The following is a 15,214-nucleotide window of genomic DNA, read 5'->3' on the forward strand; positions in this document are numbered from 1 at the left end:
TCACTGAGATCCAACATCAAAGACACCCAACATTTTCTCAAATTGATTCAGGATGTTAATTGGAAAGAAGGCTATGCCTTCCTTACATTAGACGTTTCAAGTCTATACACAAATATTCCACATGACTTGGGTCTTAAAGCAATATCAAATAGATTAATCATTGATGGGGATCTCAGTGATACTCACATCACGTTTCTTTTAGATTCTATTCAGTTTATTTTACAACATAATTATTGTATTTTTAATGACACTTATTATTTACAGGTGATGGGGACGGCCATGGGGACCAGATTTGCCCCCAGCTACGCCAACCTCTACATGGGCATGGTCGAAGACCAGCTTGTGGGGGGGGGCGGGCATGGGGCGAACCTGGTCCTCTATGGCCGTTATATAGATGATTTATTCTTGATTTGGGATGGGGATGAAAATTCAGCACTTTCATTTGTCACTTATTTGAATTCTAATTCTTTTAATTTATCATTTACACACACTTACCACCCAACTCAGATGAACTATTTAGACATAACCCTTACCATTATGGACAATAAGATCCATACCTCAAATTACAATAAAGAGGTCAACACAAATTCATACAGTATCTCCATTACCAGAGTGCACATTACCCCCCCTGGAAGAAAAATATTCCTTGGGGTCAATTCCTGCGTTCTCCTTCAGAGAACAGGGCATTAATATGACCAAAGCGTTCTTAGAACAGGGGTACCCCAAAAGTTTGGTTGATAAAGCATTTAAGGATGCAGAAAAATTGGATAGAGCTCAATTACTTATCCCCAAAAAGAGGAGGGACCAAAAAGATACACAAGATAAGCAGGACAATAATGAGATTCCCTTTATCTCCACATATAATAGCGAATCACATCAAATTAAACATATCATTAACAAAAATTATAATCTGTTAAAATGCGACCCTATACTGAGGGACCAACTCCCTAAAGGCCCCAAATTTATTTTTAAGAAAAATAAAACAATAAAAAATATGTTGGCACCGAGTTTTTTCAAGGGTGAGGAAAACACAAATACCAATTGGTTAGATGCTCTATCCAAATCTATTCTTGGCTGCTTTAGGTGCAATAAGACCAGATGTATAACATGCTCACACATTCAGAACAAAGAACAGAGTATAATCATGGCGGATAAAAAATCTTATAAGATCAGATCATTTATTAATTGTGAGACAGCATTTGTCATATATATGTTAACATGTTCCTGTGACATAAACTACATAGGACGTACAACTAGGACATTAAAAACCCGTTTCTTAGAACATAGACGTAACATTATAAACAAAAAAACAAACCATAGTGTCTCTAAACATTATCTCATACATCATAACAGTGATCCTAAGTGTTTAAAAATTGTAGGGTTGGAGCATATTCAAAGCACTAAGCGAGGTGGAGATCGCTTTACCACCCTCTGCCGCCAAGAAATATATTGGATGCACAAAATGAACTCTATCCACCCAGAAGGATTAAATGACCAAGTGGAACTTAATGTGTGCTTGTGATCAGAACAACCCAATGCCTCCTCCTCCACACTATACTCTAGCGTGAACTTTGAACTACTTATGATTAATGCTGATAACTAAATAGATGATCTTCCAGCCCTTTCCTCTTGCTAGTCCCTGGCCTTTCTGGTTCCATTGCCATATATACAAATGTTAATAATGTAGGGAAATAATATGTTCAACAATAACAAAATATTTTTGGAAACGTTTAGACTGAACACTGTTGCATATACAGAAAATCTCCACATTCCTAATTCAGTATAGTAGAAACCTAGTAAATTAGATCTACTTTATGCTACTTTCTACTTTAATTTATATTGTTTATAATCTTTTGTATTTAACCCAGGATATATGCTAAACTTTATTTTTGTTTACCATAACCCTGGGTTACGATACTTATCTCATCGCTTCTCCCTCTCCTTCTATTTGTAAATATCTAGAGTCATCATGACAATTTACTTGCAGATATATATATATATATATATATATGCATATTTTTTTTAATTATATTTATGTCTCAACAGCACATATAAATTGCCTTATAAATTTCTCTAATTGCATTGATTCGAATGATATTGAACGCAACGTTACTATGACAACCAGCCTCACGTCTTCTCATCTAAGAATCTGTTTGTTTATAATAATAAAAAATACTGTAACATCCTTTAACAATAATGTAAACAGACTTATATTATACATAGAATGTTATAATGTCAATGTACGAGCTGTGCTATTTAATGACAAAAAATCCGCTGATATCCGGATATAGAACTTCAAAATGCGTTCCAATTACAGGAAACGCTAAGTACGTCCAGTAATTCTGTCCGAAACTGTGACAGTTCATGCCAGCGGCCGGAAACTCCGGCTTCATGTTTACATCAGCCGGAAGCCGGAAGTCCCGGTAAAAGCACCCCGGCGTCATTTGACACTAGCCGGAAGCCGGAAATCCCAGCTTAAACATCTAAACATCGGAGTAACCTACGCAGTAGGCTCCGATACACAAGACGAGCCATAATAACGCTCTCACTGCAGCCGTACAAAATAACAAGTATATGAATCTATACACATCCATCCTTAATAGATTGTATATTACGATGTGCGTTCCACAGAAACCGGAAGTTGGACGCGGCGTGCGTTCCAACAACCGGATGTGCAACGCTGATACCTTTAGAAAGTGGTTTATAGATCTTTATATTATGTCATTCTGATATTATTTTACCTGACAGACTGCCTCCTATTGATCAATACTTATTATTAAGTTATGTAATGTATAAATCATGTTTTTTATTCTTTATTTATGTTTGACCAATTGGGTAATGAAATGAAAGGTCAAATGTTTTACTTCCTGTGTAGAGGTATATAAACCCTGACTTGGGACATCACAGTATACCTTTGAAAAAGTTGTCTGTGGACGACGAAACGCGTCAGTCCAAGTGTCTACAGCCTATCACTTTGGGAACACAACAAGATCTCAACTTGGACCAGCTTTCCTTTATCTCACCGGCCCATTTGTTTGGACATTTACTGGACATTCTAAGGGAAACCACCACCTGCTACTACATCTGGAGTCACCTACCAAGGACATATCATTCAAGGTCCTATACCATCTGGACCAGGTTTTCAAACTAACTCCAGCAGATTTATGGACACCCGCCAAACCAGTTTCAATTGATGTGGGAGATCGTGATACCCATCCCAGGAGAGCGTATCTAGGAACAAGTGAGATATTCCCTACTGCATTCATGCAATTATATGTTCCCCAATAGGCTGTGCACTTTATTATATTGTACTATGGAAAATGCAATTGCTTTTTAAAAAAATCTGTATACCATTTTAGTAAATAAAATATTTGTTATACCCAATTGGTCAAATTCTATTTTGTGTTAGCGCTCCACCATTTGTTTGTTTTCCAATTCTTCCCCTTTTTTGGGGGGCTGATCTCCCCATGGTGTGAGCAGCTTGCCAAATAACCCACCTCCAAGCGCCTGTATACCCCGCCCCACCAAGGTGGTACGGTGTATATTCTTTGTTACCCCCCAACTAGTCAGCCTTGGTTGGGGTCCCTGGGTGAGTGGAACCCCCATTAAAAACACCCAAGGACCCGGGGCTATCCCGATCACCCAGGTCCCTACAAGACTCCCCTGCATGTTGCTAATTGGATAACCACGCTAATTGGATAACCACAAGTAATTAATTTGCCCGCTGGTACAAATATTACAATAACCACAGTACACACACACACACTTTGAAAGTAAAACTTTATTAAACATACATACATACCCACTTACACACATAAATACATACATACCCACTTACACACATAAATACATGCCCACTTACACACATACACACATACATACATACCCACTTACACACATACATACATACCCACTTACACACACACATACATACATACATACATACATACATACATACATACCCACTTACACACATACATGCCCACTTACATACACACATACATACATACATACATACATACATACCTACCCACTTACACACATACATACATACATACATACATACCCACTTACACACATACATGCCCACTTACACACATACATACATACATACATACATACCCACTTACACACATACATACATGCCAACTTACACACATACATACATGCCCATGTACATACATACCCACTTACATACTTACTTACATACATACATACATATTCTAACCTTCATCCCATGAAGGCCTTCGGTCCAGTAGAATAGATAGGGTACCTGTAACAGAAATTAATAATACTCCCCTATTCCAGTGTAGATGACATTCTCTTTGTTCCATGTCGGCATCCCAAAACGCTGACGGCTATGATGCCAATAATTGTTCTCCCGAAGAGGGACATTGAAAAGTCGGCAAGTATGGTGCAGCCACTTCTGTCCTGCGACGGTTGATGCCCCTTCTGTCCTGCGACGGTTGATGCTCCTTATGTCCTGTGACGGGTGCAGCCCCTTCTGTCCTGCAACGGGTGCAGCCCCTTATGTCCTGCGATGGTCACCACCCCTTCTGTCCTGCTACTAGTGCAGCCCCTTCTGTCCTGCGACGGTTGATGACCCTTCTGTCCTGCGACTGTTGCGGCCTATTCTGTCCTGCGATGGGTACAGCCCCTTATGTCCTGCGATGGTTGATGCCCCTTCTGTCCTGCGACAGGTGCAGCCCTTTCTGTCAGCGATGGGTGCAGCCCTTTCCATCCTGTGATGGGTGCAGCTCCTTCTGTCCTGTGATGGGTGCAGCCCCTTCTGTCCTGCGACAGTTGATGCCCTTTCTGTCCTGCGACGGATGATGCCCTTTCTGTCCTGCGACGGATGATGCCCTTTCTGTCCTGCGACGGTTGATGCCCCTTCTGTCCTGCTACGGGTACAGCCCCTTTTGTCCTGCGACGGTTGATGCCCCTTCTGTCCTGCTACGGGCGCAGCCCCTTCTGTCCTGTGACAGTTGATGCCCCTTCTGTCCTGAGACAATTGATGCCCCTTATTTATTTATTATTTATTTATTGACCGTGTCTTGTATAGCGCAACAGATTCCGTTACAGCGTCTTGTATAGCGCAACAGATTCCGTTACAGCGTCTTATATAGCGCAGCAGATTCCGTTACAGCGTCTTATATAGTGCAGCAGATTCCGTTACAGTGTCTTATATAGCGCAGCAGATTCCGTTACAGTCTCTTATATAGCGCAGCAGATTCCGTTACAGCGTCTTATATAGTGCAGCAGATTCCGTTACAGCGTCTTATATAGCGCAACAGATTCCGTTACAGCGTCTTATATAGCGCAGCAGATTCCGTTACAGCGTCTTATATAGCGCAACAGATTCCGTTACAGCGTCTTATATATAGCGCAGCAGATTCCGTTACAGCGTCTTATATAGCGCAGCAGATTCCGTTACAGCGTCTTATATAGTGCAGCAGATTCCGTTACAGCGTCTTATATAGCGCAGCAGATTCCGTTACAGTCTCTTATATAGCGCAACAGATTCCGTTACAGCGTCTTATATAGCGCAGCAGATTCCGTCAGTGTCCTATATAGCGCAGCAGATTCCGTTACAGCGTCTTATATAGCGCAGCAGATTCCGTCACAGTGTCCTATATAGCGCAGCAGATTCTGTTACAGTGTCTTATATAGTGCAGCAGATTCCGTTACAGCGTCTTATATAGCGCAGCAGATTCCGTTACAGTGTCTTATATAGCGCAGCAGATTCCGTTACAGTGTCTTATATAGCGCAGCAGATTCCGTTACAGTGTCTTATATTGTGCAGCAGATTCCATTAAGTGTCTTATATAGCGCAGCAGATTCCGTTACAGTGTCTTATATAGCGCAGCAGATTCCGTTACAGTGTCTTATATAGCGCAGCAGATTCCGTTACAGCGTCTTATATAGCGCAGCAGATTCCGTTACAGTGTATTATATAGCGCAGCAGATTCTGTTACAGTGTCTTATATAGCGCAGCAGATTCCGTTACAGCGTCTTAAATAGCGCAGCAGATTCCGTTACAGCGTCTTATATAGCGCAGCAGATTCCGTTACAGCGTCTTATATAGCGCAGCAGATTCCGTTACAGTGTCTTATATAGCGCAGTAGATTCTGTTACAGTGTCTTATATAGCGCAGCAGATTCCGCTAGTGTCTTATATAGCGCAGCAGAATCCGTTACAGTGTCTTATATAGCGCAGCAGATTCCGTTACAGTGTCTTGTATAGCGCAGCAGATTCCGTTACAGCGTCTTATATAGCGCAGCAGATTCCGTTACAGCGTCTTATATAGCGCAGCAGATTCCGTTACAGTGTCTTATATAGCGCAGCAGATTCCGTTACAGCGTCTTATATAGCGCAGCATATTCCGTTACAGTGTCTTATATAGCGCAGCAGATTCCGTTGCGCTTTACAATAGTAGACAGTTATAAAACAAACTGGGTAACAACAGACAGACTTGGAGGTAGGAGGGCCCTGCTGCAAGCTTACAATCTATAGGGACATAGGAGGGAAACACAAGGACAGGCACCAGTAATAGATTCGAAAACAGGGATGGGGGTACGGGAGGAGGTCAGTCGCACTGGATCTATACAATTTTTTTTTATATAATGGTGTAGATGGACCCTCAGTACAATTAGGTGGGTGTTTCCACTTTATTATTTTCAGGAGGGTGTGCTACCACTGGACACTGAGAAGAGCATATTTCAAAAAGAAAGAAGAGAAGTGTCTCTGTGTGGTGCACCACACAGAGACACTTCTCTTCTTTCTTTTTGAAATAGGCACCAGTAATAGCAGAGCAGTTCCACCAAGTTACAAGTCCAGAAGGGAAGCTATATAATACATAAGTGCCTCAGAGGGTTATGCGTGTAGAACTTAAATATGATAGGCTTGCCTTCTGTCCTGCGACGGTTGATGCCCCTTCTGTCCTGCGACGGTTGATGCCCCTTATGCCCTGCGACGGTTGATGCCCCTTATGCCCTGCAACGGTTGATGCCCCTTCTGTCCTGTGACGGTTGATGCCCCGGTACTTGTTTAGTTTTACGGTGCCCGATATATCGGATGCGATATCGCCCGATATATCGATGCGGTCCGATGCAATTTTTTACCTGTTCATAACCCCCTTATCCACTACGCATGGAGTTGATATTATATAGTGTGGTGAGCGCAGCGAGCCATCGATTCCGAAGCGTGGGGAGCGTAGCGAGCCCCACGAGGGATGCGGATTACTGCACTCGCCACACTCTATAAAATCAACTCCATGCGTAGTGGATAGTGGAGTTATGAACAGGTAAAAAAATTGCATCGGATCGCATCAATATATCGGCCGATATATCGGCCGATATGGCATCCAATATATCAGACGCCATGAAATTAAACAAGTACCGATGCCCCTTATGTCCTGCAGCCATTCAGTCTTTTGATGGTCACCGCCCCTTCTGTTCGGCGGTCTAGGCTGCGGCACATAATCAGTCACCGCCTCAGAGAAGAGGATTCTGATCTCCGACCTAGTTACTGATAATATGACAGATACCGACCTCCCTACATGTACACTTATATATTACGTAACGTCCTCAGTAAACAGCGCTGTACATTAGGGAACAGCAATAAAACCGATAACACTATGTAATAATTAGCTCTATATGCACCAAAGTCCACAGTACAAGCCCCAGATATTTCCTCATCACAGGCTACGTCCATCCCAGTGCAGGGCACTGTCTCCCTCAGGCTCCAGGGCACGTCCATCCCAGTGCAGGGCGCTGTCTCCCTCAGGCTCCAGGGTACGTCCATCCCAGTGCAGGGCGCTGTCTCCCTCAGGCTCCAGGGCGCGTCCATCCCAGTGCAGGGCGCTGTCTCCCTCAGGCTCCAGGGTACGTCCATCCCAGTGCAGGGCGCTGTCTCCCTCAGGCTCCAGGGTACGTCCATCCCAGTGCAGGGCGCTGTCTCCCTCAGGCTCCAGGGCACGTCCATCCCAGTGCAGGGCGCTGTCTCCCTCAGGCTCCAGGGTACGTCCATCCCAGTGCAGGGCGCTGTCTCCCTCAGGCTCCAGGGCACGTCCATCCCAGTGCAGGGCGCGGTCTCCCTCAGGCTCCAGGGTACGTCCATCCCAGTGCAGGGCGCTGTCTCCCTCAGGCTCCAGGGCACGTCCATCCCAGTGCCGGGCGCGGTCTCCCTCAGGCTCCAGGGTACGTCCATCCCAGTGCAGGGCGCTGTCTCCCTCAGGCTCCAGGGTACGTCCATCCCAGTGCAGGGCGCTGTCTCCCTCAGGCTCCAGGGCACGTCCATCCCAGTGCAGGGCGCTGTCTCCCTCAGGCTCCAGGGTACGTCCATCCCAGTGCAGGGCGCTGTCTCCCTCAGGCTCCAGGGTACGTCCATCCCAGTGCAGGGCGCTGTCTCCCTCAGGCTCCAGGGTACGTCCATCCCAGTGCAGGGCGCTGTCTCCCTCAGGCTCCAGGGTACGTCCATCCCAGTGCAGGGCGCTGTCTCCCTCAGGCTCCAGGGTACGTCCATCCCAGTGCAGGGCGCTGTCTCCCTCAGGCTCCAGGGCACGTCCATCCCAGTGCAGGGCGCTGTCTCCCTCAGGCTCCAGGGTACGTCCATCCCAGTGCAGGGCGCTGTCTCCCTCAGGCTCCAGGGTATGTCCATCCCAGTGCAGGGCGCTGTCTCCCTCAGGCTCCAGGGTACGTCCATCCCAGTGCAGGGCGCTGTCTCCCTCAGGCTCCAGGGCACGTCCATCCCAGTGTAGGGCGCTGTCTCCCTCAGGCTCCAGGGTGCGTCCATCCCAGTGCAGGGCGCTGTCTCCCTCAGGCTCCAGGGTACGTCCATCCCAGTGCAGGGCGCTGTCTCCCTCAGGCTCCAGGGCACGTCCATCCCAGTGCAGGGCGCTGTCTCCCTCAGGCTCCAGGGTACGTCCATCCCAGTGCCGGGCGCTGTCTCCCTCAGGCTCCAGGGTACGTCCATCCCAGTGCAGGGCGCTGTCTCCCTCAGGCTCCAGGGTACGTCCATCCCAGTGCAGGGCGCTGTCTCCCTCAGGCTCCAGGGTGCGTCCATCCCAGTGCAGGGCGCTGTCTCCCTCAGGCTCCAGGGCGCGTCCATCCCAGTGCAGGGCGCTGTCTCCCTCAGGCTCCAGGGCACGTCCATCCCAGTGCAGGGCGCTGTCTCCCTCAGGCTCCAGGGTACGTCCATCCCAGTGCAGGGCGCTGTCTCCCTCAGGCTCCAGGGTGCGTCCATCCCAGTGCAGGGCGCTGTCTCCCTCAGGCTCCAGGGTGCGTCCATCCCAGTGTAGGGCGCTGTCTCCCTCAGGCTCCAGGGCACGTCCATCCCAGTGCAGGGCGCTGTCTCCCTCAGGCTCCAGGGCACGTCCATCCCAGTGCAGGGCGCTGTCTCCCTCAGGCTCCAGGGTACGTCCATCCCAGTGCCGGGCGCTGTCTCCCTCAGGCTCCAGGGTACGTCCATCCCAGTGCAGGGCGCTGTCTCCCTCAGGCTCCAGGGCACGTCCATCCCAGTGCCAGGGGGCGCTGTCTCCCTCAGGCTCCAGGGCACGTCCATCCCAGTGCAGGGCGCTGTCTCCCTCAGGCTCCAGGGCACGTCCATCCCAGTGCAGGGCGCTGTCTCCCTCAGGCTCCAGGGTGCGTCCATCCCAGTGCAGGGCGCTGTCTCCCTCAGGCTCCAGGGCACGTCCATCCCAGTGCAGGGCGCTGTCTCCCTCAGGCTCCAGGGCACGTCCATCCCAGTGCAGGGCGCTGTCTCCCTCAGGCTCCAGGGTGCGTCCATCCCAGTGCAGGGCGCTGTCTCCCTCAGGCTCCAGGGTGCGTCCATCCCAGTGCAGGGCGCTGTCTCCCTCAGGCTCCAGGGTGCGTCCATCCCAGTGTAGGGCGCTGTCTCCCTTAGGCTCCAGGGCGCGTCCATCCCAGTGTAGGGCGCTGTCTCCCTCAGGCTCCAGGGCACGTCCATCCCAGTGCAGGGCGCTGTCTCCCTCAGGCTCCAGGGTACGTCCATCCCAGTGCAGGGCGCTGTCTCCCTCAGGCTCCAGGGCACGTCCATCCCAGTGTAGGGCGCTGTCTCCCTCAGGCTCCAGGGCACGTCCATCCCAGTGCAGGGCGCTGTCTCCCTCAGGCTCCAGGGTACGTCCATCCCAGTGCAGGGCGCTGTCTCCCTCAGGCTCCAGGGTACGTCCATCCCAGTGCAGGGCGCTGTCTCCCTCAGGCTCCAGGGCACGTCCATCCCAGTGCAGGGCGCTGTCTCCCTCAGGCTCCAGGGTGCATCCATCCCAGTGCAGGGCGCTGTCTCCCTCAGGCTCCAGGGTGCATCCATCCCAGTGTAGGGCGCTGTCTCCCTCAGGCTCCAGGGCACGTCCATCCCAGTGCAGGGCGCTGTCTCCCTCAGGCTCCAGGGCACGTCCATCCCAGTGCAGGGCGCTGTCTCCCTCAGGCTCACACTCTTATTGTGTTATTGGGGCTCCATCCCTGAGATCAAACCATGACCAATGGGTATACAGTCGTTGCATCGACCACTGAAGATCATCAGGGCTTAGGTTGACATATGAATAAGGTCAACAGGGTCAAAAGGTCAACACAAGCATTAGGTCGACAGTCAAAAAATTTTCACTTTTTTTTTACTGACATTTGCTGACAGGTGGTAGTGCACTAGGGCACGGTGGCTGAGTGTAGCGGTGCACTAGGGCACGGTGGCTGAGTGTAGCGGTGCGCTAGGGCACGGTGGCTGAGTGTAGCGGTGCGCTAGGGCACGGTGGCTGAGTGTAGCGGTGCGCTAGGGCACGGTGGCTGAGTGTAGCGGTGCGCTAGGGCACGGTGGCTGAGTGTAGCGGTGCACTAGGGCACGGTGGCTGAGTGTAGCGGTGCGCTAGGGCACGGTGGCTGAGTGTAGCGGTGCCCTAGGGCACGGTGGCTGAGTGTAGCGGTGCGCTAGGGCACGGTGGCTGAGTGTAGCGGTGGGCTAGGGCACGGTGGCTGAGTGTAGCGGTGCGCTAGGGCACGGTGGCTGAGTGTAGCGGTGCACTTTTATGCTGTCAGTGTCGATTGTCAGGCCAAAAAAAGTGAAAAAATCTTGTTGACCTTTTGATTGTTGAACTTCCCATTGTCGACCTAATGCTGATGTCGACCTGTTGACCTTAGCCATGTTGACCTTTTCCATGTTTCGACCTTCCGTGGTTGCATGTCTGCCTTAATTTGGTCGATGTCAATTTAACAATCCCAACATAGGTTCCCTGGGCAACAATCTAAGAGCGAAACGCGTCAGCTGCTCATTCACTACAAATGGTTGTTCTGCAGAGAGACATCAGATAGAAGTGTACAAATAATGTCTGACGCCTAAAATAAGATGCAATGAGCTGACTTCCATCCCGATGTAGGAGGCCGCGGCACAAGTCCCGGTTCCTGTCGACTCTTCAGCCGCACATACCTCTGCAGGACCTGTCAAACCTCTCTCCCCGCACTCTGGTACAGCTCCGGTGGGGGATGGAAAGGTTTCTCTCCCAGCAGATGCCGAGGGGGACACAGTAAAGCTGCGCTGCCAAAGGGCAGGCTAAATCCAACATGGCCGCCAAGCATGAGCCCCACCATGTCACACTGTCCCAGCCAGGCACACAGGTGCATTCCTCTCAGCCGCTTCCCCTGTGAGCACCTATTCAGGAGACTATGGCCCCACTAATGGATGACAGCTACGTTTAATCTCGCTATACAGGATGTCACACCGCTGAGAGCAGAGTAGAGGAACCTTTCCATGATGTTTCCACACTTAAAACCTCCTCATCTCCAAACTTCATATCATGGGTTACAGAATAAGAGTGACAATTTGGAGCAAGAAGGAACAACCTGCGGGTTGTAGATTTGGATGAATCCCAAAGGGTCAAATTATATAAATTCCTTCACATTTCCCTGCCTGAAATGCCACAGATATCGGATCAGTGCCAGGATACAGTGGTTGAACGGGCTCATCGCCTGGGCCCAGCAGGTGAGAGCCGACCCAGAGTGGTCATTTTCAGATGCCTCAACTTCTTCTTGCACAAGGAATATGGGCGGCCTCCAGGAGGCAACGCGACCTCATGTGGGACAATGCTAAGATATTTATTTTTCAAGATTACTCGGCTGAGGTGACGCGTGCCCATAAAGAGTTCACCCCAATTTGTGCCACGCTATTTAGATCCAAAGGAAATTTTTATTCTTATACCCAGCATGTCTAAGGCTGATTGAAGGTTACACACCAGAAATTTTACTTCTGCCTCTGATGCCAACTACCTGTCTGAACAGGCCGGCCCCTCCGGCCCCTCTGTCCCCAATTTCCAAGATGGCCATATACCTGCAGCAGCTGCTGATTGAGTTACCCGCCATGATTCCGAAGCCCAGGATGTCTTGTGCTATGCTGGATGGAACGTTAACCCACTACACTTCCCACCTGTCAGCTGACCATACGATGGTACTGGCCTGCAGGGTGTTACTACTGCTCAGCACTTCCAAGTTGTAAGCGGCCTAAGGACACACTTCATACCAGTTGCACTCCCTCCAGTTACCTGTGAATCTCGCACCACTTCGGCCTAGCCGCAGTTCCTTGAAGGCCTTACTGTCCATGCTGGCCTCCGATTTAGGTCTACAGGTTTATAACTGGACACTGCTCCGTTTCAAATTGTACCCATTTTTGCCTATCAGCATCTTCTAATTCTACATAACGAGGGGCTGGGGGGGATCCTTGTGAGGAATGATTTGACTATAAGATGTTATCAGTTGACGCAGATCTACATGGCAGATATGTTATTGTGAATGCAATTATTAATGGATCTTCCTAGGTTTATTCAACATATGCACCCAATGCCAATTCCCGGGACTTCTCTGCATCCTTTAATACCAAACTAACCACCTTTGCAGGCCAACCCCTTATAGTAGGCGGAGATTGCAATGTTGTTGCCTCTTGCACCCTAGATAGTAATACGCCTGATGTGAGGCATCGCCGATCCTCTGATACTATTATCCCTTCCCTAGAAACCCGCTCTTTGCTGGCTGCAGCTGGTTACATATGTAGATGTCAAGTTTCGTGAAGCACCAGCTGGAGTGTAACGGAGGCTGGGTGCTTTAATGTAGGGCTGTTGCATGAACGACAGATTCCAGTGAAGCAATTGGATAAAATTAAACCTCTTTTAATAAAGATACTGTGGTATGGATTCAGTATGAAATCCCGACATGGACAAAATCCCGACATGGACAAAATCCCGACATTTAAAATCCTGACAGGGTCAAAATTCCGACATTTAAAATCCCGACAGGGTCAAAATCCCGACATATAGAATGTACAGGTGAAACAGTCTACATGCCTTTCGATCGACAGGTGCGAGGTCGACATGGACACAGTTGCAAGTGAACTGCAGCCCCTCGCATCGCTCGCTTCGCTCGCAATGCTTCGGGCACGGTGCCTCGCTGCGCTCGGCACACTATTTTATTCTCCCACCACGTCGTAGTGGATGGTAGGGCATGAAATACTGTGCCTACCATGTCGGTTAAAAAAACAGTGAAAAAACCCATGTCGACCTCGCACCTGTCGACCGAAAGGCATGTAGACTGTTTCACTTGTACATTCTATATGTCGGGATTTTGACCCTGTCGGGATTTTAAATGTCAGGATTTTGACCGTCGGGATTTTAAATGTCGGGATTTTGTCCATGTCAGGATTTTGTCCTTGTCGGTATTTTGACCCATTCGGGATTTTGACTGCATCCCTGTGGTACAAGATATGAATGATGGCATAAAGAATAACTGTAGATATTGATAAACTGAAAGAAGACAATAATAAACAGTACTTATTGGAGAGCTTGAAGATGATTGAGAAGTTGAATGATTGGATGATTGCAGGATTGGATGATTGAAAGAAAGATTGGATGATTGGATGAAGAATTGGATTGTTGAATGATTGGATGAAGGATTAGATGATTGGATGAAGGATTGGATGATTGGGTGAAGGATTGGAAGATGAAGTCCAGTTGAATCTGTGCTGAGTGAGATCGTAGCTGCAGGACCAGGGATGCGACCACAGATAATAACCGTCAGGAATGAAGGAAGAAGATGACACCCTTTGGGGGATTAACCTTGACCTATCCTAATAGGCGGCAGAGGGTTCCGTGATGATATGGTGGCGCAGTGGATGATCAGCAGGGAGATCAGCGAAGACTTTCACCAGGATGCGAAGGAGAGCTGTAGTGGATACTACAGGGATAGCCAGGAGTGACCAATGATGTTAGCGGGTAGACATCATTGTACTGACTGCCGGTCTGGCCCGGCTAGTCAGACTTTAAGGGTAGAGCTGAGCGGTGATTGGCTGCGAGTGTGACCTCACGCGTTGGAGCCGCGTAGCATAGGCTGTAGCAACCAAGAAGATGGCCGCCGCCAGATGCGACGACAGAAACCAGCTGGCGGAGAATATACGCGGAGGCGCTGCAGCCGGCGCTTCCTAGCCAGAGGCCTAACATGACACGGACACCATCATGGTGGCCCATGCCCCACGCCACCCAGAGCCTGCACAGCAGGAGACTGCACACCACAGCTGTCACCTGGTGGTGACAGAGTGTCAGAACGCAGACAGCCAGCATGGGTATCAGCAGCGGAGGTGAGCGCCAAGACAGAGGGTAGCATGTCAGAGGTCTTGACCGGGACAGCACAGGGAGCCAGGGTAGCTGAGATGGTGGTCGTGACAGCTTCCCCTCCTTTACGAGTGGCCCCAGGACACTCTTGGGTTTAGTTGGAAATTTCTTGTGGAAGTCCCGTATCATTTTGGGGGCGTGTACTTCAGACGCATTGGTCCAGGATCTCTCTTCAGGCCTATAGCCTTTCCAATTGATCAAGTACTGTAAGCACTTGTACCTAATACGAGAGTCCAGAATTTGGGCCACCTCATATTCAATGCCCCTGTGTGTAAAAACTTTGGAAGTCCTGGGAAGAGCAGCATGGATTTTGTTTAATACTAAAGGTTTAAGCAATGAAATATGAAATTAATTCGGAATCCTTAAGTAATGTGGTAATTTTAACTTATAGGCAACTGGATTGATGATCTGTATTATCGGGAAAGGACCGATAAAACGGGGTGCAAATTTCATTGATGGTACATGAAGACAAATGTTACGAGTGGACAGCCATACCTTGTCACCCACTCTCAATGTGGGAATAGCTCTTCTTCTTCTATCAGCAAATGTCTTATATTT

The sequence above is a fragment of the Crinia signifera genome, chromosome 8 (assembly GCF_055691185.1).
Source record: "Crinia signifera chromosome 8, ASM5569118v1, whole genome shotgun sequence".
NCBI lineage: Eukaryota > Metazoa > Chordata > Amphibia > Anura > Myobatrachidae > Crinia > Crinia signifera.